Raw genomic sequence first — 23,501 nt, 5'->3', positions numbered from 1 at the left:
ATAGTACATCATATGGAAGATGCCTGTTAATTACTGGGAAAGTTGGTTCAGTAATGGACTAGAAATATGAATCCGTCATAACATTCAGTATGTGAAATAACAAATCTATTGGGAGAGATGGAATCAAAGGAAAAACCAATATACACCCTTCCAGGAAAATAATAGCTTGAAAAATTGATTTAAAATAGCTTTAAAAATGGAAATTTTGTTTCTTTCTGGCAAAGGAAAAGGTAAAACATTCAGTCAGATTTTATGAGGAAACCTTTGCAATCCCAATAAAGCCCCTTTTGCTTTGAAGTCAGATGCGTGATTCAGTAAATGAGTCATGTCAGCAATTAGAAAATGGTCATTTAGGGCCCTGATTTCTTTAAAGACAAGAAGGGTCTCACTCACTCCAACTGTAGGATTTCAGATGTCCCACCCCTGCTTGACCCCCTGCAAATAAGGGTTGACCATCAGAGCCACATCCCACATCTGACTTGTAATCGCTGACATTTAGGCTACAGCTTCCAACCTCGTTTACAACTGAAGAGGGAGAGACAAGTTGGGATTTCTATTTCCCTCTTTTAATACCGTTCTGGAGAATTCAAAGCAAAACAAAGAAATTGTCTTCTCTAGGGCTGTCAATGAGAAAGGATGAATTGTGCAACTGGTTTGAGATTTGCAAAAAGGCAAGGGGGTGGGGATCAGAAGAAGGTACAAGACCACAAAGTGCGAGTGTGTGTGTGTAAAGAGAGGTGTGTGAAAAATCCCTTCCAGCATTCTTTTCTGCTGGTTATTTATTATTTTTGTTGTTGTTGACTTTGCTGTCATCTATTTTTCAGACCTTTCTGCATCTAAGATGGTGAAGAAAGGAGTGAGGAAGAGAACAAAACAACTACTGGGAAGTCTCAAACCAGGCTGGGGAGTGTGTCGGGAGGGGGGGGGGAGAGAAAAAGGAAAGAGGATTAACCATAGCAATCCCCCCAGAAAAAAAACAACAGCTCTTTTTTCTGAGGAACAACAGAAAAGATTAAAAGGCAGCAACTTCTGAGGTGATTTGTCCCCAAGTTATGGATGTTGGTACACTTATTTCAGGCCACATCAAAGCTCAGAGGGATCTAACTAGGAGCAGCAACCACTGGCTCTCTACTTGCCTTTTACCAGGTCTTACCCTTCCAGTATGTTTCATTTGATAAGACATTTTCAAGCGCCTAGAGTCTCAGTACAATGTGCAAATGGATACTGATAAATGGTGACTCAGCATTTTCCCACCTGCCTTGTTGCTGCTTGCTGCTGCTCTTCTTGGTGTCTTCTGTGCCTGTCACCTGCCATGACCTTGGCCAAGACATACTATCTCTGGAGGCCACCAATTCCTCTTCATCATTCTCCTCTTTGCCCTTGTCCTTCTTCTCTCCTTCCAGTGTGGGGAGATGTGCAAAGCTACAATCACCTCCAAGATGTGTGCAAGAGGAAGCTCTACTCTTACAACAAGTACTTTCTCAAGATTGAGAAGAACAGCAAGGTCAGCGGCACCAAGAAGGAGAACTGCTCCTTCAGTAAGTACTGCTCTGCTGCTGCGGTGCAGGGCAGTGGCTGCTGCCCGTCCTCCTCCACTCCCCTGAGCACCCCAGTTGTGGTGGGCGCAGCAACCCAAGCACCCAAGCCCTCTCACTGGGGAGGGAAGGGGAAGGTGATGCCTTGGTGGGGAGGGGGTGCGGGGCAGAGGCGAGGTGGGGTGGGCTGACTTCTCTGGGATGTCACTCCCTACCACCCCATATCTGCAAATCTCTCTGGTTACGTTTGTTTTGCAAATGGCTTTGCCCAGCACAGTTTGTTTCTTTGCCTGGAAGAACATCAAATTAGAAAGATTTGTAAGGATGTGGCAGGGCATTTTCTTGCGAATCTGAAAATCATTATCTTCTGTCATTAAAGTGACCTGACAAGAACACTTTATTGAAACAGTGCATCAATTTCCACCACACGCACAGACTCTTCTCCCTGAACTAGACAAAAGGGGTTTTCCTTCAAGCTGGGATTTTGTCTGGGTTTCCTCTCCACCATGGGGGTATCTGGCGGGCACTGAGAGCCAGGGCGGAGCTACCCACGGTAAAGCGATGTTTATGCATGCCACATTGCTGGCGTGTGTGCTGTGCCCTGTGGCTCCCGGGTTGTGGCACCACTATACTACTTACTACTTCCTCCACTGTAAGCATCTGGGGCTGGATTCCCACAGACCTCATGCATTTCATTGCCTTTTTTTTAAAAAAAAAAAAAAACAACAACAAAATAAATTATTTCAAATTAAAAGTCATATGGCCATTTCCATGACTGTAGTTTCAAGCTTTTCTATAGTATTAATTAGGCTTTTAGTAATAGCATGCTTCCAGTAATGTATTTTTGACTGTCAGTGCTAGAAATGTACCCTTTTTTTTCTGATTTTCCTGCCTGTGCAATTTCAAACTGAAGTAACTACAGTAAATCACAATATATTGTTGGAAAGTAAAATGTGGGAAAGCAAGATGTGCGGTTCCTGCGACCTGGATGATAAAGGAAGATCAATACTAACATGGCCATCTGGACGGTCGAAGATATAATACTAACATAATAATATATAAAAGGCCTTGGACAGATTACTTTGAAGTATCTTTCTCATAATTGCAAAAAGTTATCGCCCAGACTCGTGAGAATGGTATCTCGGGCCGGATAACCGCCCCCAAGTGTCTGGGATGTGTGAATGTCCTTGGGCCTGGTCTGTGAACGAGTGGAAAAACAAGTGAGACAAACATCACATGAGTTTAGTGTGTTTTTAAAAACAATTAGTGGAAAAACACCTTTTGTAAACATCCTAGTCCTATAAAAATTGTAAATGGTGAATAAAGAAGTTAGCCTAGGCCTAAGTCAGCTCTCAGCTTGGCCAGGCTCTGCGCTCCTTCCGGAACAAGATCTCTGCCTCTGTGTGAATTTCTGTCTGCGTCCTGGTATGCGTCATTCGTAATCGCCACAATATATTGCATTGTAATTTAAGTGACTGCATCCCACTATAGGAACATGCTGAAAAAATAAGCTCTGCTATGCATGTGTTGCAGGAAACTCTCTAACTTATTTCACTGGTGGAGAACCATGTTTTGGTTCTTAGACTGTTTTAAATAAATCCAGTTACACCTGGGGATAAATCTTCTGTTAAATTTAAACAAATTAAGTTTAAGTGGATCCTTTGTTAGCTAATGTGTAAAGTATGGTGTACTTCAGCAGGTTGCCATGCTGTATGATAGATATTGCTGGTTTTTTATTAAATACCCATAATATAGGCTTGCAAAAAAGGAGAGAGCTGTTGTATCGTGTTGTCACTACTTCACTTGCTCCACCTTGCAACTTCATACTTTATCATGCACTTGATGTATGTAAAAACTTTAGATATCAAAGTAGCTGAATCTTACCACCTCCCTTTCTATATTTCATGAAAAACCAAATTCTTGAAAAACAGAGCTATGATGAAGGCTTCACTTTGATTAATTTGTGTGGAACTATTGTCCTAACATTGTATTTCTTGGATTACTCTTATTTGTGGAGGAGGACAGTGTAAATCCCCTAAAATGGTATTCTGAAAGCTTTGTCTGCATTTCTGAGAACACCGAGCCATTCTGTGTAGAATATTGCTGCCAAAAAGGCTATAAGGGGCACAATCTGAGAACAGTATATTCAGAGAAATAACTACTCATCTGAGCAGTCCCACATAGCTAACAGAACTGTTCAGTGAGTAAAATTGCAATTGCACACATGCCTGAGCTTCTGTGAGATCTTTCAAAGAGGTAGAATACACTAAAATACACATATAAATCTTTCAACTCTCTCGGTCTATATGCAAGAACAACCCCCTGTAACTATAGTGTGATTTTTTTGTTTGTTTGTTTGTTTTTGTGTGGGTTTTTTTGTTTGTTTGTGTGTGTGTGTGTGTGTGTTCCAGTTTTCCAGGCAGTGTATCAGAAAGAGAACTGGCATTCTTGGCGATGTCATGCTTATTGTCATATCTGCAGAGTATCTACTGAAAGAAAGAATAATGTATTTTTTTTTTCATGTAAATGCAAACAAATGCCATTGTTATACATGGCTGTATCCTGTCCCCCAGGTTTACGTCCAGTTAAGAAAAGACTCCTGTCCTGGTTTTGTTAAAAAACAAGTTTATCTTTTAGTGAATTTTTGCCTGTCAGCTAAAGCCTTCATATTAGCTGCATTTTCCTGGAGAACCCAACACATGTTTTGGTTAAACCTAGCAATGGAATGCAAACTTATTGATAAGCACGGATGGACATCTCGCGAGAGGGGCAACGAGAAACTGGTGATCGAGAGACTGACCAACGGTGTATAACATTCCATTCACGTGAATACTTCATATAAAAGTGGGAGATCACGAGGATCTCGTCCCTTTGCCTTTCCCCTTTTCCCTTTTTTTTTCCTCATGGCTGACATTAGGAGAGGACCTTGCTGGTCGTCCCTGTGAACTGAGGCCTAGCGACAGACTGAATCCAGCTCCGGTTGGCTACAGAGTCTAATCCAGGACTTTGGGTGCTGGCTCTGCAGTTGCTGAGACTTACAAGATTGGTTTTGTATATTTTGTATTATTTTCTCTATTCTTATTAGTAGCATTAGTAAAACATCTTTAACTTTTCCAACTCTCTTCTCTCTGTCCTTCTTTCCCTCCCGATCGCCTGTCCTGAGTGGGAAGGGGGGAGAGGGAGGGGCAAAAGGGGGAAGTGGGGGGGGGGGAAGAGGAGGTTAACAACACATCTGCCAGGGTTTGATTGTCACCCCGCAATCTTAACCCTCGACAACTCCCATTATCTTAAAGCTTGCATCTTGCTAACGACACTTAGATCACAAAGTCAGGCATAGTGTACAACATCTTTAAATACAAAGCAATTAGGATCTTTCTAGAAGAAGATCGATCAAACATTTGTATGTTCTTCTTTAACAGTCATTATAATTTGCAGTGGGAAATTGTGTTTTCTTTAAAAGCACATAGGTTGAGACCATTTAAGTAAATAATCACTGTACCTTAGTTTCAAGGGTGTCTGTGTAGCAAAATGTTGCAAGTGATTCATAAAATCTATGCTTTTCATAATCTCACATGTAGATGTAAAACCAGAATGCCATTTTAATCCCCAGTTGGACTTATTCCATGCATATATGTGGGATCATTAAGGTAGTCTAAACTATGCAATTACATGCAAAGGGTTATCCAGCCAGCCAGCCCACAAAATTGTAGTCTGTTTAACATTAAAGGCTATTTAATGTCTAAGTTCCTCTGTCAAAACCATGCTTTCCTAAACAAATAATAGTGACTGTGTACACAAATGCAGGCAGGTCACAAGAAGAGCCAGAGGCCATGGATGTAATTGCAAAGAGCAAATTTATTTTAGTTACCTCGCTATTGGGGAATCTCCGAAGTAGCACCTAAGCTCCCAGCCAGAGGTGACGCAAACAGGGACATGGGCGCTGCTAACTTCAGCCCTGATAGAAGATCACTGGGCTGGCTGCGCTCACCTGTATTTCAAGGCCAACAACTTGGATGAGGGAATAGAGTGCACTGTCAGCAAGTTTGCTGATGACATGAAACTGGGAGGAGTGGCTGACATGCCAGAAGGCTGTGCTGCCATCCAGCGAGACCTGGACAGGTTGGAGAGTTGGGCAGGGAAAAATGTAATGAAATATAACAAGGGAAAGTGTAGAGTCTTGCATCTGGGCAGGAACAACCCCAGGTTCCAGTATAAGTTGGGGAACGACCTATTAGAGAGCAGTGTAGGGGAAAGGGACCTGGGGGTCCTGGTGGACAGCAGGATGACCGTGAGGAACTAAGTGAAGCCTCTAAGTTATCTGCCCTTGTCCTTATGGGGGACTTCAACTTGCCAGATGTCAACTGGGAATATCATACTGCTGGGACAAACAGGTCCAGAAGATTCCTAAACTATCTGGACGATAACTTCTTGGAACAGGTACTTAAGGAAATGACCAATAAGGGTGCCTTCCTAGATTTGCTGCTTGTTGTGTATTGATAAGGATCATGGCCGAAACACTGTGGCAAAACTAGTTCCTCCAGCCCCAGGACTGTCAAAGGCTAAAAGGAATCATGCCTCAAACATTGTAGCAGTAGATGACACATTCAGTATAGGGTGAACTGCGATTTACATATCAACAACAAGCTAACAAGCCACAGCCCAGGCCGGCTGGCCGATACCAGAGGTGGGGGACATGCCGGAGAGCACATAGCTCCATCTTCTGATATGCCCAGCTTGGCACACAAAGGGGAAAAACTGAGACCCTTCAACATGGCCCAAGACTTGTCGAGACTTGTACATCTTTCCAATCACCCCTTCCCCCTGGACTTTCCTCTACTCAGAGGACTATAAAAAAGCTCACCTAAAACAGCACTGGTAGGGAACCCACCACCCTGAGGACCCTCCACCCACCAGCCTCGCCACGGGAACTGGACCAGACACCAGAGGATGATGCACTCCTGAACTACAAACCCCAGCATCCTCGTCGTGGGACACCAGAGGTCATACATCATCATACAAGTCTCGCCATCCATGCTGTGGAGCCGTAAGAGTGGCTGGATCCCTCACCCTTTTCTTTCTTCCTTTCTCTCTGCTCTTTCCTTCTCTCTTTTTTTCTATATCCCTATTTCTTTGTCTCTCCTTCCGTGATATCTTACTCTGTTTCTCTCTGTCTTATACCTTAGTTTTCCTTCCCTCTCTACCACTCTCTTTCTTTCTTTTCCTTTTGAACATATAAGAGTAACATCATCTTAAGCTCTGCTGTTGGATTATTGTTAAGTATTTTATTATAGCTATGAATGATTGCAAATACATCGCTTGTAGGAGGACTCCTTCCCTCTTCAAGTGACGATGTGGGGTGGAATGGGAAAATTCAGTCTCTAAATGGTTGGCTCCAAGACTGGTGCTACAGGCAGGGCTTTGTTTTTTTTGATAATGGCTGGTTTTATAAGACCCCAGTCCGGACAGCGTTACGCGGGAAAGGCTTATCTCGCAGGGGCAAAAGGATGCTGCGGCAAGAATTAGCTGGGCTCATTTGGAGAGCTTTAAACTAGGCTCGAAGGGGGATGGGGTTGTAGCTGGGTTTGCCCCAGTGGGGCAGCATTCTAAAACGGATGAGGACCGGGTGGCCTCCTGTGCCCCTAGGGAGAAATTGGTGTGCTCTGCTCGCTCCCTGAAATGCCTGTACGCCAATGCGCGCAGCATGGGGAATAAGCAGGAGGAGTTAGAATCCTATGTTCGGTCGGGAGATTATGATCTGGTGGCAATCACAGAAACGTGGTGGGACAGTTCACATGACTGGAATGTGGTCATGGATGGCTACGCCCTTTTCAGGAAAGACAGGCCAGCCAGGCGTGGTGGTGGAGTTGCTCTCTATGTGAGAGAGCAACTGCAATGTACTAAATTCTGCCCAGGAGCGGATGAGGAACGAGTTGAGAGTCTATGGGTCAGGATCAAGAGACAGGCTGGCAGGGGTGATACGGTTGTAGGTGTCTATTACAGGCCATCAGATCAGGCTGAGGAAGTTGATGAGGCCTTCTATGCGCAGCTGAGAGTGCCCTCACAGTCACAGGCCCTGGTTGTTGTGGGTGATTTTAACTTCCCTGATATTTGCTGGAAGGACCATTCAGCCAGCCAGCCACAGTCCAGGAGGTTCCTCCAGTGCATTGATGATAAATTCCTCATGCAGATGGTGGAGGAGCCGACTAGGAGAGGTGCACTGCTGGATCTCATCCTCACTAACAAAGAGGGTCTGGTCGAAGCAGTAAAGGTTGAGGGCTGCCTGGGTTGCAGTGACCACGAGATGGTGGAGTTCAGCATCTCGTGTGGAAGGAACAGAATAGCAAGTAGAATTGCAACCCTGGACTTTGGCAGGGCTAACTTCGGCCTTTTCAAGCAATTGCTGGGGGAAATCCCATGGGCAAGACTGCTTGAAGGAAAAGGGGCCCAAGAGAGCTGGATCGCATTCTTCCATGCTCAGGATCAGAGCATCCCCACACGTAGGAAGTTGAGAAAGGGAGCCAGGAGGCCTGTGTGGTTGAATAGGGATCTGTTGGGTATCCTCAAGCAGAAGAGGAGAGTTTACAGGTCATGGAAGCAGGGGCTGGCCACTTGGGAGGAATATAAGGCTGCTCCTAGAGGATGTAGGAAGGCAGCTAGGATAGCCAAGGCCTCCTTAGAATTACAGCTGGCAAGAGGGGTCAAGGACAGCAAGAAGAACTTTTTCAAATACATAGCAGATAAAACTAATACCAGAGGCAATGTAGGCCCACTGATGAATGAGGTGGGTAACCTGGTGGCAGAAGACACAGACAAGGCAGAATTGCTGAATGCCTTCTTTGTCTCTGTCTACTCTACTGGAGGCTGTCCTGGGGAATCCTGTACCCCTGAGACCCCGGATGAAACCAGGTCAATGGAGGAGTTTGCTTTAGTGGATGAGGACTGGGTTAGGGAGCAATTAAATAGTATGGACATCCATAAGTCTATGGGTCCAGATGGGATGCATCCACGGGTGCTGAGGGAGCTGGCTGAAGTCATTGGTGGACTGCTCACCATCATTTTTGCCAAGTCTTGGGAAACGGGAGAGGTGCTCGAGGATTGGAGGAAAGCAAATGTCACTCCAGTCTTCAAAAAGGGCAAGAAGGAGGACCTGGGTAATTATAGACCGGTCAGCCTCACCTCTGTCCCTGGGAAAGTAATGGAACAGCTTGTCCTTGGTGTCATCTCAAGGCATATCAGGGATAAGAGGGTCATTAGGAGCAGTCAGCATGGCTTTACCAAGGGTAAGTCATGCTTGACCAACCTCATAGCCTTTTATGAGAATGTAACAAGGTGGATGGATGATGGCAGAGTGGTGGATGTGGTCTACCTTGACTTCAGTAAAGCCTTTGACACAGTCTCTCACAGCATCCTCACAGCTCAATTGAGGAGGTGTGGTCTAGACAAGAGAGTAGTGAGGTGGGTTGCAAACTGGCTTAAGGAGAGAAACCAGAGAGTGGTGGTCAATGGTGCGGAGTCCAGTTGGAGGCCAGTATCTAGTGGAGTGCCTCAGGGGTCAGTACTGGGGCCAATATTATTCAATATATTCATTAACGATTTAGATGAGGGAATTGAGTGTACTATCAGCAAGTTTGCTGATGACACTAAGCTGGGAGGAGTGGCTGACACGCCAGAAGGCTGTTTTGCCATCCAGCGGGACCTATACAGGCTGGAGAGTTGGGCGGGAAATAACCTGATGAAATTTAACAAGGGAAAGTGTAGAGTCCTGCATCTGGGCAGGAACAACCCCAGGTTCCAGTATAGGTTGGGAAATTACATATTAGAGAGCAGTGTAGGGGAAAGGGACCTGGGGGTCCTGGTGGACAACAGGATGACCATGAGCCAGCACTGTGCCCTTGTGGCCAGGAAGGCCAATGGCATCCTAGGGTGTATTACAAGGAGGGTGGTCAGTAGATCGAGAGAGGTCCTCCTTCGCCTCTACTCCGCCCTGGTGAGACCCCATCTGGAATATTGTGTCCAGTTCTGGGCCCCTCAGTTCAAGAAGGACAGGGAACTGCTGGAGAGGGTCCAGCGTAGGGCAACAAAGATGATTAAGGGAGTGGAGCACCTCCCTTATGAAGAAAGGCTGAGGGAGCTGGGTCTCTTTAGTTTGGAGAAGAGGAGACTGAGGGGTGACCTTATTAATGTTTATAAATATATAAAGGGTGAGTGCCACGAGGATGGAGCCAGGCTCTTCTCAGTGGCAAACAATGATAGGACAAGGGGTAATGGGTCAAGCTGGAACACAAGAGGTTCCACTTAAATTTGAGAAAGAACTTCTTCTTAGTGAGGGTGACAGAGCACTGGAACAGGCTGCCCAGGGGGGTTGTGGAGTCTCCTTCCCTGGAGACATTCAAAGCCCACCTGGACACATTCCTGTGCGACCTCTCCTAGGCGTTCCTGCTCCAGCAGGGGGTTTGGACTAGATGATCTTTTGAGGTCCCTTCCAATCCCAAACATACTGTGATACTGTGATACTGTGACTTTTGCTGTTATACTTTTGCCAAGCCACTATTTGCTGTAATTGGTATTCCAATACGTGCTTTTAGTAAACTCATATTTGAATTGGACCCCTGAAGTGATTGTCTGTCATTTGCTTCACATAACCACGCAGAATTAACCCAGAGTTAACTCACATCTGGTCTCATCTATTGAGTCAGGGCACATGTCATGTTCAGAGTTAACTCATCCCTCATCCCATCTGTGGAGACAGGACACTGCTCACTAGCAGAGAGGGTCTCATAGGAGAAGTGGTGATTGGTGGCTTCCTAGTTACCACAAAATCTATGCTAACAGGAGGAAAACTGACAGCAAGACCTCAACTCTGGATATGAGGAGAGCAGATATCAGGTTGCTCAGAGAACTATTTAGTAAGGTCCCCTGGGAAGAAGCTTTTAAAGGTGCTGGGGTCCATCAGTGTTGGTTGCTTTTCAGGTACCACCTCCTAAAAGCACAAGACCAGGCAATTCCAAAATGTTGAAAGTCAAGCAGGCAACGTAAAAACTGTCTTGGCTGAACAGGGATCTTCTTCTTGAACTACGGTGTAAAAAGAAAGTATATGGTCAGTGGAAGCAAGGTCAGGCGTCATGAGAGGACTACAGAGATGCTGCTTGCCACTGCAGGGAGGAAATAAGTGCGGCCAAAACTCAATTATACTTGAAGCTGGCCAGTACTGTGAGGGACAATAAAAAGGGTTTTATAAAATACGATAATGGCAAAAGGCAAACCAGAAATAACATTGGCCCAATACTTGATGAGCATGGTCACCTCATAAACAGGAACACAGACAAAGCCAAGATGTTTAATGCTTTCTTCACCTTGCTCTTCAACACCAAAGATGGAATCAGAGGCCCCCATAGCCCTGGGCTAGAGAACCATGGCTGTGAGAACAATATAATCCAAATCAATCTGGAACTTGTGCAGGATTTGCTACTCCAGCTAGATCCCTACAAATCAATGGGGCCTGATGGGGTTCATCCAAGGGTACTTAAAGAGCTGGCTGATGTCATAGTGAGACACCTCTCTGTGGTTTTTCAGTGCTCCTGGGAATCTGGGGAGGTCTCAGTTGACTGGAAGATGGCAAATGCTGTCCCAATCTACAAGAAGGGCAACAGGGATGATCCCAGCAACTACAGGCCTGTCAGCCTCACTTCTGTTCCTGGCAAAATTATGGAGAAGATTATCCTGGGAGTTATTGAAAAACATCTGAATGATATTGCAGTCATTGGTCCCAGCCAACATGGGTTCATAAGGGGAAAGTCTTGCTTGACCAACTTAATTTATTTTTATGACAAGTTTACCTACCTAGTTGACCAAGGGAAGTCTGTTGATGTGATCTTTTTGGGTTTCAGTAAAGCCTTTGATACTGTCTCTCACAGTATCCTCCTGGACAAGATGCCCAGCGTACAGCTGGATAAACACACAATGTAGTGGGTGAGCAATTGCCTGACGGGCCGAGCTCAAAGGGTTCTATGGGGTTATGTCAGGTTGGAAACCTGTTACTAGCGGGGTTCTGCAAGGATCCATCTTAGGGCCAGTACTCTTCAATGTCTTCATAAATGACTTGGACACAGGACTCGAGGGAATACTAAGTAAGTTTGCCGATGACACAAAATTAGGTGGAGCTTTTGACACTCTCAAAGGCAGAGAGGCCCTGCAGAGGGATCTGGACAATTTGGAGAACTGGGCAATCACCAACTGCACGAAATTCAACAAGGGCAAGTGCCGGATTTTGCACCCAGGACACGGCAACCTTGGCTGTACATTCAGACTGGGGAAAGAGATGCTGGAAAGCAGCTCTGTAGAGAGGGATCTGGGGGTTCTGGTCGACAGCAAGTTGAAGATGAGCCAACAGTGTGCCCTGGCAGCCAAGAGAGCCACCCATGTCCTGGGGTGTATCAAACACAGCATTGCCAGCTGGGCGAGGGAGGTGATTGTCGTGCTCTACTCTGCACTGGCGCAGCCTCACCTGGAGCACTGTGTGCAGTTCTGGGATAAAAAAAGATATTATGCTACTAGAGAGTTTCCAGAAGAGGGCTACCAAGTTGTTGTAGGATTTAGAGGAGAATCCGTATGAGAAGCATCTAAAGTCACTGGGTCTGTTCAGCCTGGATAAAAAAGACTGAGAGACTGTATCGCGGTCTATGGTTCCCTCACAAGGGGAGGAGGAGGTGTAGGTGCTGATCTCTTATTTCTGTTGACCAATGATAGGATCTGAGGGAATAGCAAGAAGATGTGCCAGGGGAGGTTTAGGTTGGACATTAGGAAAAGAATCTTCACCCAGAGGGTGGTGGATCACCGAAACAGGCTCCCCAGGGAAGTAGTCATGGCCCCAAGCCTGGCAGTATTCAAGAAACATTTGGTCAATGCCCTTAGAAACATGGTATGAATTCTGGGGTTTTCCTATGCAGGGACGGGAGTTGGACTGAATGATCCTTATGGGTCCCTTCCAGCTCAGGACATTCTATGATTTAATCTTTTGTGGATGGAATAGGGTATTTTTATGACTGATATGTTTAGTGTTATCAAGTATGTCATATTTTGTAAGCTTGTCTTTAAGATTTGAAGTAGTTGCATAGTTACAAACTTGTATTCAGTAACTGTTACTACAGTGAGCAAGGGAATATATGCTTGAGAATAGGATACAGGATGACTAATATGAAGTGGATTTTATAAGGCTGCATTTTTAGTACCACCTTTTTATACATTTTTACAACATTTTAGGATATGCTAAAGCTCTTCATGTTCACTGAAGCTGTCTTTTGACTTCAAGAAAACAATGTTTTTTCTCTGTGTATTTCCTAGATACTTATTTTTTTTCCTATGATTTTCCTGGAGGTAAACATTAAAAGTGTAAATCATGTTGATCTGGAAGTACCTCTTCCATCCACATGAATTATCTTAATGCCTGTGGCACCTGTCCCTTGGAAGCAAAGAAGGTATCAAAAACTTTCCCCTGGACCTGAATCTTAGCTGACTTCACTGCGTTCTTCTCCCCTGCCTCAGGGGAAGCAAAGCAGTGCACATGGCCCACATTCTGATGACAGGACAGCTTTCTTTGTCAGAATACTAGTACTAAAACCTGCAATACAGAAGTTTCATGCTCACTGAGGATCCATATCTGCAAAATTAAATGGCAACATGAAAAGAAGCAGCAGAAAGAGTATAGAGCTTACTGCGTGAGCTGAGCTACTGAAATTATTTGGTTTTCATTCCTTTTCCTAGTCTTTTTAAATAATTATTATTATTACTTCCCTTTAGTGTCACAGACATTCTTCTTTCAGTTCAACTTATTACAGTTACTTTTACATGTCACAACTTCTCTTTGAAATGACAGCCATCCAAGTTAAAGTCTTTTCAATTTTAGTGAGAATACATATAATGAGGCTGACACTTGGCTCATGTGGTTTTAATCTGGTCTCTTGGTCATTTCTGTGTCTCCTGCTGCAGTCTGCTCCGAAAAAGACATACCTGCAGCTGGGGAGTACATAAGATTAACTTCCACCTCTCTGTGGCTTCTTGACTCAGACCACACACCAAATAATTCCTCAAAGCATTATCCGGATTTGCTCAAAATTCACCATGCTTGGTTTATTCCTTCAGTTCTGTCACACATGCATTTGTGGACTCTGCTTGCAGCTGATTCTGCTTATGAAACAGGAAACATTTTGCAAAGATGAGGAATTGGAGACAAATACCATTGTAAAATATCTATAATAATTTTTCTGTGGAGCTCTTCCTTTTTTGGTTTTGCTGATTTTGTAAATGTGCACAGTAGATCATAAAGGTCAGCAAGATGTAACCTTTTTGTTTTCAGCTGTACTGAGGGCATAACAAAGCCTCATCTAGCTTTTCAGTACAGACTGAATTATAGTAACTCCTGTGTCCAAAATGAAAGAAATAAAAAAAGCAAACCACAGTGCTTATATTCAGGAAGATCTTTAGTGCTGTCTGAACTATTAAATTCAATAATACTACCAAAAAAAATTTCTGCCATGCAGATGGAGGAAGTGTTAGCGCTCTTATCCAAGGACCTCCAAACCTTAAATACAGTTTAAAATCCTTAAAAAGGGAGCCACAGATATGAGGGGTGCAAGTATCTGTGCTCACACACTAATGCAGACTCAGGAAATATCTATAATGATGAGCAGGAAAACCAGTACGTAAAAACATCTAACTACTTTCTGTTACCTTGTGCTTAATAGCAGAAGTTATAGCTGAGCTTACCAGACACTTCTCATTAAGTCTGTAATGGAGGTGGGAACATATTTTTGTTGTTTGAGTAAACTGCAATCTGGCATTTTCTAATGTTCGTATTGTTGTATTTTCAACTAGATATTTTTTAATGATAGTTTCAGTATCTTTCTTCCAGTGCATGAGATCTAAAAATTTTCAGAAATATTTCATTGGAAGACCACCAGCCAGATCATGCTTTTTGCTTTTCACAATAGTCAGTCATAAATATATATAACCTCTTCGTTTACAGATGTGTTTTGTGTGTCAAGCTACGGAAGTTCTAAGTGCAAAACTTCTGTTACATGCTTAAAGACAATGCAAGACGAGATTGCATGATGATGCAACTAATGGACCACATAAGATGAATTTTCCAAAGAATCTGTACGAGCACTAACAACTAAAGAGCACACATATTTTCAGGTGTAAAAATTGTGTAGCTATTGATGTGAGCACCTCTGAGAGCTCCCTCTATCAAATGGATGATATAAAAGCTCTCATGATGTGAAACATCTTGAGAATAAGTAGAAACCTATATCATTATTGCAGTATCTGGACACATTAGATTAATGCCTTCAGGAGGACCATAGCATATGCTTTACCCAGCAAAGGATGACACGTATTAGGGGTTTTTAGATATCTAATAATAATCTCAGAATTTAGTCAGTTATTTATCTCATTCTCCTGTTCCAATAAATACCTTTGTGGAGAGTCTCTGGCTGTGTGCTATGAACAAGCCAGGGCTTGATGCGGCTGTGCTACACGGAAGGATTTCCCTGAGACACCAAAGGCAGAAGGAAAGTAAACAGAAGCTGCTCTGCCCTCGACCCAGGCTGCAGGAGGGGCGTTGCCGCTGCGCATGAACAGTCTGTGAACAGTGCCCTGCAGCTAATCACCATAGTGGGGGGGGATGAGTGACTGTAAGTGTAACCAATTGTAGCCTGCGCTTGCCGCATGGCCTTTTGGTACAGAGTATATAAGGCTTGGAAAAACGTGGTCTCAGGGACATTGATATTCAGTGTTGTTAAGAGTTCATTAAAGAGTACGGATGGTAAATTCACATTGAATTAGACTCCTTACTCTCGCCCGGCCCGCCCATTCGATCAAAGAGCTTATGCCGGCGTCTGGATTCGTCGAATTTATTACTACAACAAATGGTAGCAGAGGATGGTTCGTTAGCAAAGCATAACGCTCCGGATCGACATTACTGCGGTAAGCAGTGTTCATAAAAATGGAGCGAAGCCGGGGTGTATGAGTGTGTGCTTAGTCCGATATCAAAAGACGGGCACCATCGAGCTGGCCACTCGCCTCCTACGGTTAAGACCGTGCTGATAAGATAATGGATATTGAAACAGCCGCGGCACTGCTGACGACTATTCTCTCTAAGAGAGGTATTGAATCGTCACAGGAAAAGCTAATCACATTGATTTTTTTAGCTCAGAAGTGGGGACACTTTGGAGAAGTTCCACTTTTGTTTTCTCCAACGTAATGGAGATCAGTGGGGGACACTATGTGGGACCAAACTATCAGAGGGGAAGAAGAGAAAGAAATTAAAGCTGTGAGAGAATTGTGGAAAACCGTATTAGAATCATTAGAAGTTATGAAATTGGAACAATGTGCCGCCCTAAGAGCCGCGGAGGCGCTTGTCCCAGAACAAACCTGGACTGATAAAACTTGTCGTCCAAAAGAAAAGAGGGGCCTGTGGGCTACTCTGTGGGGTCTGCCTGCCGTTCGGGGTGGTCGCGGGGTCCCGGCTCAGCCAATACTTTCACAATCCGATCTGCAACGCGGATTAGAAACTTCGCGGCTCGTAAACAAAGGACCGGAAGTTTCCCCCTCCGAGTCTCTGGGGCAATGTGCCAAGAAAGCGGAAGTGCAACTAGTCGACTGTCCGGACGTGGGAGGCCCTGAGTGCCGCCCTCCTCCTACCGCTCCGCCTCTGCCCTGCCCCGAGCCGGACGCCCCCCCTCCCTCCGAGAAAAGCGTGAGGGCCGCGCCCGGACCGGCCGGGCCGCCGCCGGGGCTGGGGCCGCCTCAAACTTTGCCTCTGCAAGCACCCGCGGAAGTTTTTTGTGAGCCTCCTACATCATTGGGCTCACCCCAAGCAGTAGAGCAGTTACTGCAAGTTATTACCAACAAGCTCGAACAACTTAACTTAAGAGTGTCAAATGTAGAGAAAAATAAGGAACAGATTGAGTTTCAAAAACCAGCTTACCCTTCACAAACAATGCAATCAAAGGTACCTATAGATTCTACTGACCAGCCACAGCCCCGACGTGGCAGATGGTCAGGGGTCATCAAGGATGCCATCCTAGAAGGTGATTGGTCTCCAGCAAAATTAGCCCTACCGGTAATTCAAAATATGAACACTCAGACAGCGGTATGGGAACCACACGATTGGAAAATTTTGCAGCAAGCAAAACAAACAATCACCAACTATGGTATACGTTCAGAAGCGACCAGACAAATACTGCATTGGATTTTTACCGCTGATTTATTGTGTCCCATGGACTGTCAAAATTTAATGCGCCTATTATTAACTCCAGCGCAATTCCTCCTGTGGGAATCAGCCTGGTATCAACGAGCGCAGCAAGAAACAGCAAAACACACCAGTCCAAATGACCCATTAACCAATGTGGTACCTGATGCCTATACAGGTTGTGGACAGTATGCTACCATAGAAGTTCAACTGCGATTTACAGCTGAAATTCACCGGAAAGCTGCACAACTTGCCCTAGATGCCTTCTTAACCTTACCAGGACCATTAGCTCCCTCATTCAGCGGAATACGCCAAGGCACCACAGAAGATTTCTCACATTTTATTGACCAGCTACATGAAGGAGTAATGCAAAATCCGGACTTATCAGAAGAAATGAAAAATCAAATGTTTCGGCTGCTAGCTTTTGATAATGCAAACTCAAAGACTAAACAAATATTAGCAACTCTACCACCAGGATCATCAGTAGAACAAATGCTGACACGAGTAGCCAGATCAGAAGAACACCAAAGTGCAGAGGTGATGGCTGCCGCTTTCGAAGGGGTCATGCAGAGATCTCTTCGACAAGTTAGCCAGCAAGTCTCATCTACAATGCAACCAGTTGTAGCAGCAGTTCAGCGATCAACAAATAAATTCTGTAAATCATCATACAATTCCTGTCATCGCTGTGGAAGTAAAGAACACGTCCGAACGAACTGTACTGCAGCAGTTTGGTGTGACAGATGCCAGTCTAACACTCATGCTACAAAAATTTGCCGGAGATCGGGAAACGGTCAAGTGAGCGCGAACGGAGTGCGCGCGAGGACACAAAGAACATCTCCGAACCTGTATCACAGTCAGCGACCAACCGTGAACCAGGCTTCTTTCACCTCAACAAGCCAAGCACCGCAGGAAGCCTCGGAGTTGATGTGGAGACAGCAGTAGATATAACATTGACCAATACTGCAGTTCATAGAATACCAACTAATGCTAAAGGACCTTTATTTAGACAAGATAGTCTCATTGGAGGCCTATTGATTGGCCGTTCTTCTGCTAGTATCAAGGGTCTTATAGTAATACCAGGTATAATTGATGCAGATTTCACAGGAACTTTTCAAATCCTGGCCTACACTCTGCATCCGCCAATTTTTATTCCTTCTGGGAGTAGAATAGCTCAGGTAGTAGCATTGGAAAACTGCCTACCAATGCTTCCAGGAGTTCCTCCAGCATCCTCAACAGAAAGGCGTGATAAAGGATTTGGATCGACAGGTCCTGCAGTTTGCTTCACCTCATCAATGACTCAGCGTCCCATATTACGTGTGCAACTATTTCAATCTGATTCTACTGTTGTTGTAGAGGTAAATGCAATGCTTGATACTGGAGCTGATGTCTCCATCATTAGTCAATTCAAATGACCACGAAATTGGAAACTTCAAAAATCAATCTCTTCCACTGTAGCTGGAGTAGGGGGTCAAACTACTCCAAATATAAGTGTTGATCCCATTTCCATTAGTTTCCCTGAAGGTCAATGTGTTATCCTTAGGGTGTATGTAATGGAATTGCCAAGCAGCCTTGAGGCGCTTATTGGCCGTGACGTCTTGGGGCAACTTGGTGCCGTGTTAACTACTTCACCTTTTCCTTAGTGGTCACTGGAAAGCAGTTGCCCAACCCTCCATTGACCTGGTTAACAGATAGCCCAGTTTGGGTTGACCAGTGGCCATTAACAGAAGAGCTACTGCAAAAGGCACGTGAATTAGTAGAAGAGCAATTAGTTGCAGGCCATATCAAGCCTTCTACTAGTCCATGGAATACCCCAATTTTTGTAATACCAAAAAAGAGTGGAAAGTGGCGATTATTACATGACTTGCGAAAGGTAAATGATCAAATGCAAGCCATGGGTGCTTTACAACCTGGATTACCATCACCTGTAATGTTACCAGAAAATTGGCATATTCTAATTACAGATTTAAAGGATTGTTTCTTTACCATTCCTTTACATGAACAAGATACACAGCGTTTTGCATTTACACTACCTTCAGTAAACAAAGCGGAACCAGCTAAAAGGTATGAGTGGGTAGTGCTACCGCAAGGTATGAAAAATTCTCCTACACTGTGCCAAATGTATGTTGCATGGGCACTTCAACCTATTCGTGCATCATGGAAACAAACAATTATTTATCATTATATGGATGATATTCTGTTCTGTCAACAAGCTGAGTTCACAGAACGTTCCATAGTCCAAATTACGATCAAACTCAAAGAAAAGGGGTTGGTCATAGCTCCAGAGAAAGTTCAAAAGTCTGCACCTTGGAAATACCTTGGTTGGTCCATTTGTGATGCACAGATTCGTCCACAAAAAACTGAATTACATGCTGATTTACAAACATTAAATGATGTCCAAAAATTGTTAGGGGACATACAATGGATTAGAAATTGCGTAGGCATTACTAACAATGATATAGCACCTCTTACTTCACTTCTAAAAGGAGGTGATCCAGCTAAGAAAATAAGCTTAGAGTCCGTGCATCTCAAATGTCTTTCTGATATTATACAAAAGTACAGACAAATTGGTCTAGCCGAAGACTTTCTGATCGACCAATTTCCCTCCTTATTAGCAATCTAGAACATCCGTGTGCAATCATCTGCCAGTGGCAAAACAAAGACGGGGAATTCCCCATAGATGTTGCTACAGATTCTTCCTTTTGTGCCACTGTCAGATTGAAAACAGAAAATGATTTACGATTATTAGAATGGATTTTTCTCAGTGTCCAACCAAAATTCAGTATTCAAACGAGACCAGAAGCAATTGGAGAACTGATTCGAAAAGGAAGATCTCGAATACTAGAAATTAGCGGTCAGGAACCAGATGACATCAGTATTCCGATAAATGGAGCAGATTTAGAATGGTGGCTGAGACATTCTGTGCCTATACAGAATGCATTATTAGGATTTATAGGCAAGGTACATTCACGACAACCAAAAGGTAAACTATGGCAATTCCTTAGAACAAATCAGTGGTTAGTGAGAAGCAAAGTAAAAGCAAAACCTGTTGAAGGCCTTACAGTATATACAGATGCAGGAAAACGAAGACACCAGGCAGCATGTGTCTGGCAAGAGAATAGTCAATGGAAACAACATTTAATTGAAGGTTCAAAAGAGGATTCATTGCAGACTTTAGAGCTCACAGCAGTAACATGGGCCTTAAATAATTGGCTGAAATCTGCTTTAAATGTTGTCACAGATTCTTTGTATGTAGCAGGTGTAATACCCAGAATGGAAAATGCTCTGCTAAGACAATTGAATAATCCTCGATTAGGAAAATTGTTTGTACAATTGAGAACCATTTTAAATCAAAGAAAAGAACCCTGCTGTGTGATTCACATCCGCAGTCATCAATGGAATCTTGGTCTAGGTGAAGGAAATCAAATTGCAGATAGTTTAGTAAGTTCAGTACAGCACATGCCTCCAACAGATAAATTCCAACAAGCGAGACAAAGTCATGAGAGCTTTCATCAAAATGCCAGAGGTCTCCAAAGACAATTCGATTTAACTTTAAATGAAGCAAGAAGTATTGTACAGGCATGTCCTCAGTGTGGAAGCCAGATGTTAGGTATAGGAATCGGTGTCAATCCTCGAGGTTTAAAAGCCTTAGAAGTGTGGCAAATGGATGTGACACATGTGCCAGAATTCGGAAGACTTAAATATGTGCATGTCACAATTGACACTTTTTCAAAAATGATATGGGCTACTGCTTTACCAGGAGAAAAAGCACTACATGTATGTAAACATCTCACAGCTTGTTTTGCTGTAATGGGTGTCCCAGAACAGATTAAGACAGACAATGGCCCTGCCTATGTTAGCCAGAAAGTTAGAACTTTTCTAATGAAATGGGGAGTGAAACACGTTACAGGTATACCTCATTCCCCAACAGGCCAAGGAATCATCGAGAGAGCACATCAAATGATTAAAGGGTATTTGAACAAACAGAAGCAGGAAGAGTTAGATTGTCAACAGCGTTTAGCAAAGGTGTTGTTTACCTTGAATTATTTATGTTTAACTGGAGATCATGAGGAGCCTCCTGTGATCATTCATCATTATCAGATCAGACTAGGAAGGAAAAACACTTTACCGGAATTCATGGTGAGATATCGTGATCCCACCACTGGATTGTGGAAGGGACCAGTACCTGTTATTTTTAATGGTAGAGGGTATATGTGTCTCTCCACAGATCAAGGTCCATTGTGGGTTCCAAGCCAGCAGTAAAGCCGGAGTTGAAACAAACTCAACCAAATCAACTCCCTGCAACAGAACCTTCGGAGGTCACAGAGTGAGGCGTAACCTTTGCATTGATTTAGCTGTGACATGTATGTGTACTATAGTTATATAAGTAGATCTTTAAACACCACTACCTCTTGAGTAAGTTTATCAACACCCAGCACATCGTTTGTTATAAGTTGAGTATCTTTAAATCAAAGTTCTTGGAATTTATTTAATCAATCCATTGCGATATTTAAATGGCAATGAAATACCTCAGGTTTATTGCAAAGTGCACTGTTTATGTTGATTGTTGTTATTTATATGTTATGTATAAGTTGTTTTTTTTTTATCACATATCAAAGAAGGATTAGAACACACAGCTAATCAATCCTGGCTTGTCCAAAAAGAAAAAAAAAAAAAAAAAAAAAGGAGGAATTGTGGAGAGTCTCTGGCTGTGTGCTGTGAACAAGCCAGGGCTTGATGCGGCTGTGCTACACGGAAGGATTTCCCTGAGACACCAAAGGCAGAAGGAAAGTAAACAGAAGCTGCTCTGCCCTCGACCCAGGCTGCAGGAGGGGCGTTGCCGCTGCGCATGAACAGTCTGTGAACAGTGCCCTGCAGCTAATCACCATAGTGGGGGGGGATGAGTGACTGTAAGTGTAACCAATTGTAGCCTGCGCTTGCCGCATGGCCTTTTGGTACAGAGTATATAAGGCTTGGAAAAACGTGGTCTCGGGGACATTGATATTCAGTGTTGTTAAGAGTTCATTAAAGAGTACGGATGGTAAATTCACATTGAATTAGACTCCTTACTCTCGCCCGGCCCGCCCATTCGATCAAAGAGCTTATGCCGGCGTCTGGATTCGTCGAATTTATTACTACAACATACCTTGATAATGAATTCTAGTTAACAAGACCTTGTAGCAGAGTTTTTTGTTGTTACTCTACTTTTTTTTTACATTCCTCATCCAAATGGTAGATTTGTATTCTGATTTTGAAGAAGAGCTGGTATCCATAAGTCATATGTCACAAGCCACTAAAAGGGTCAGAATCTTACAGCAGGTCCTTGGTGGCTTGTTAATCCCTCCTTTTCTACTCCTCCTTTTTAAAAGGAAGCAGACAAATTCACTTAAATATGAGAGTCATGTCTGCCATAGCCTACTTTTTACACAGTGTCAGCTCAAGTAAGATCTGTCATATTTCTTCACTTACTTTTCTTGGCTCCAATAATTAAACACAAAGCTGAAAAATATGGGATTTTATGGCAGAGCTATTTCATATATCAAATGAGAAATGGAGACTACCGTTTTCATAACAGAAAAAAAAAGTGTTAGGGCAGGAAAGTTTTTCTCTTCCTTTGTGGTCTCCTAAATTCTCATCAGCAACATGCAAAAGATAAACCTCTATGTTAAATAGGGAGACCAGATGTATATCTGACCTCTTGCCCTCATTTTTCTAATTGGCTTTCATTAGGAACAAAAATTTAAAATACCTCTGAACCAATATGATAAGGTGAACTTTTCAACTGGATAAGAGCTCTTTATAAAAAGACAGTATTACAGAGTCCTGTGTTAGACCAACAGACTGTTTTACTGTAGTGATACATCTATACTTGGAGCAGTAACTACATGTTTACTTTTGATAAGTAGTGGCAGAAAGTTTGTTGAGTTGCAGCAAAAGTAAAAGTAAAAAGTAGTCAGAATTCTCACTTGTTAAAGAAAATCTAGAAATACCATGCTACAGATCCTATATTTGCTGTTCAGTGTTAGGCTTTTTCATCTCTACAGACATTAGCTAACTAAACCTTGAAATATGGCTGGGTTATTTTCCTCTTTTTCAGAGACAGGGACTGAGGCAGAGAGTTTAAAGACCTGGATTTTATCTCTTTTATCTTTATTCAAACTTATTCCCCCATAAATCCCTGGACTGATGATTCTATTCTGTTCCTTATTTTGTGTTCACAACACAAAGGATGACATTCATGTTTGTAATAGAAATAGCCATTAAAGGGTAAAGTGTAATTCTGTTTATTTTGTATAGCAGAATATGTCTCCAACATAGATGTATATGTATGATAGATTAAATGATGACGTTAACACTAAAGATACAAAAAGTAGAAAAAAGTTTACAGAAATGATTGAGAATGGACAATATGAAATTTTGTCTAAATACAGAGGTATTGGAATCTGGCTCCTCTTAGTAAGATGTCCTCTAGCCAGTGGAGTCAAGAAAATTAACAAAAATTTAAAATTAATTGTTCTTTATGAGCAAAGATAGGAGCTGCTGATAACCCATAAGCTATCCTTTGGAAGAGTTTGGGAACTTTGTTTTACCATAGAATCATAGAAACATTTCAGTTGGAAGTAACCCTCAAGATCGAGTTCAATCATAACCGTAACTATCATGAAAGATAAATGTTTTAAGTGCTGTTAATGTATTCACCACTGATACGAACTGGAAAGAGT

General features: G+C 43.2%; 1 pseudogene; it reads left to right on the top strand.

The window, feature by feature from the left end:
- Nucleotides 1-1,209: 1,209 nt before the first annotated feature.
- The window catches only part of LOC136114557 (fibroblast growth factor 10-like), a 119,554-nt pseudogene continuing 97,262 nt past the window's right edge, over nt 1,210-23,501 (top strand).

This window comes from Patagioenas fasciata, chromosome W (assembly GCF_037038585.1).
Source record: "Patagioenas fasciata isolate bPatFas1 chromosome W, bPatFas1.hap1, whole genome shotgun sequence".
NCBI lineage: Eukaryota > Metazoa > Chordata > Aves > Columbiformes > Columbidae > Patagioenas > Patagioenas fasciata.
The sequence above is the reverse complement of the archived record's forward strand: the minus strand, read 5'-3'. Positions and strand labels throughout refer to the sequence as shown.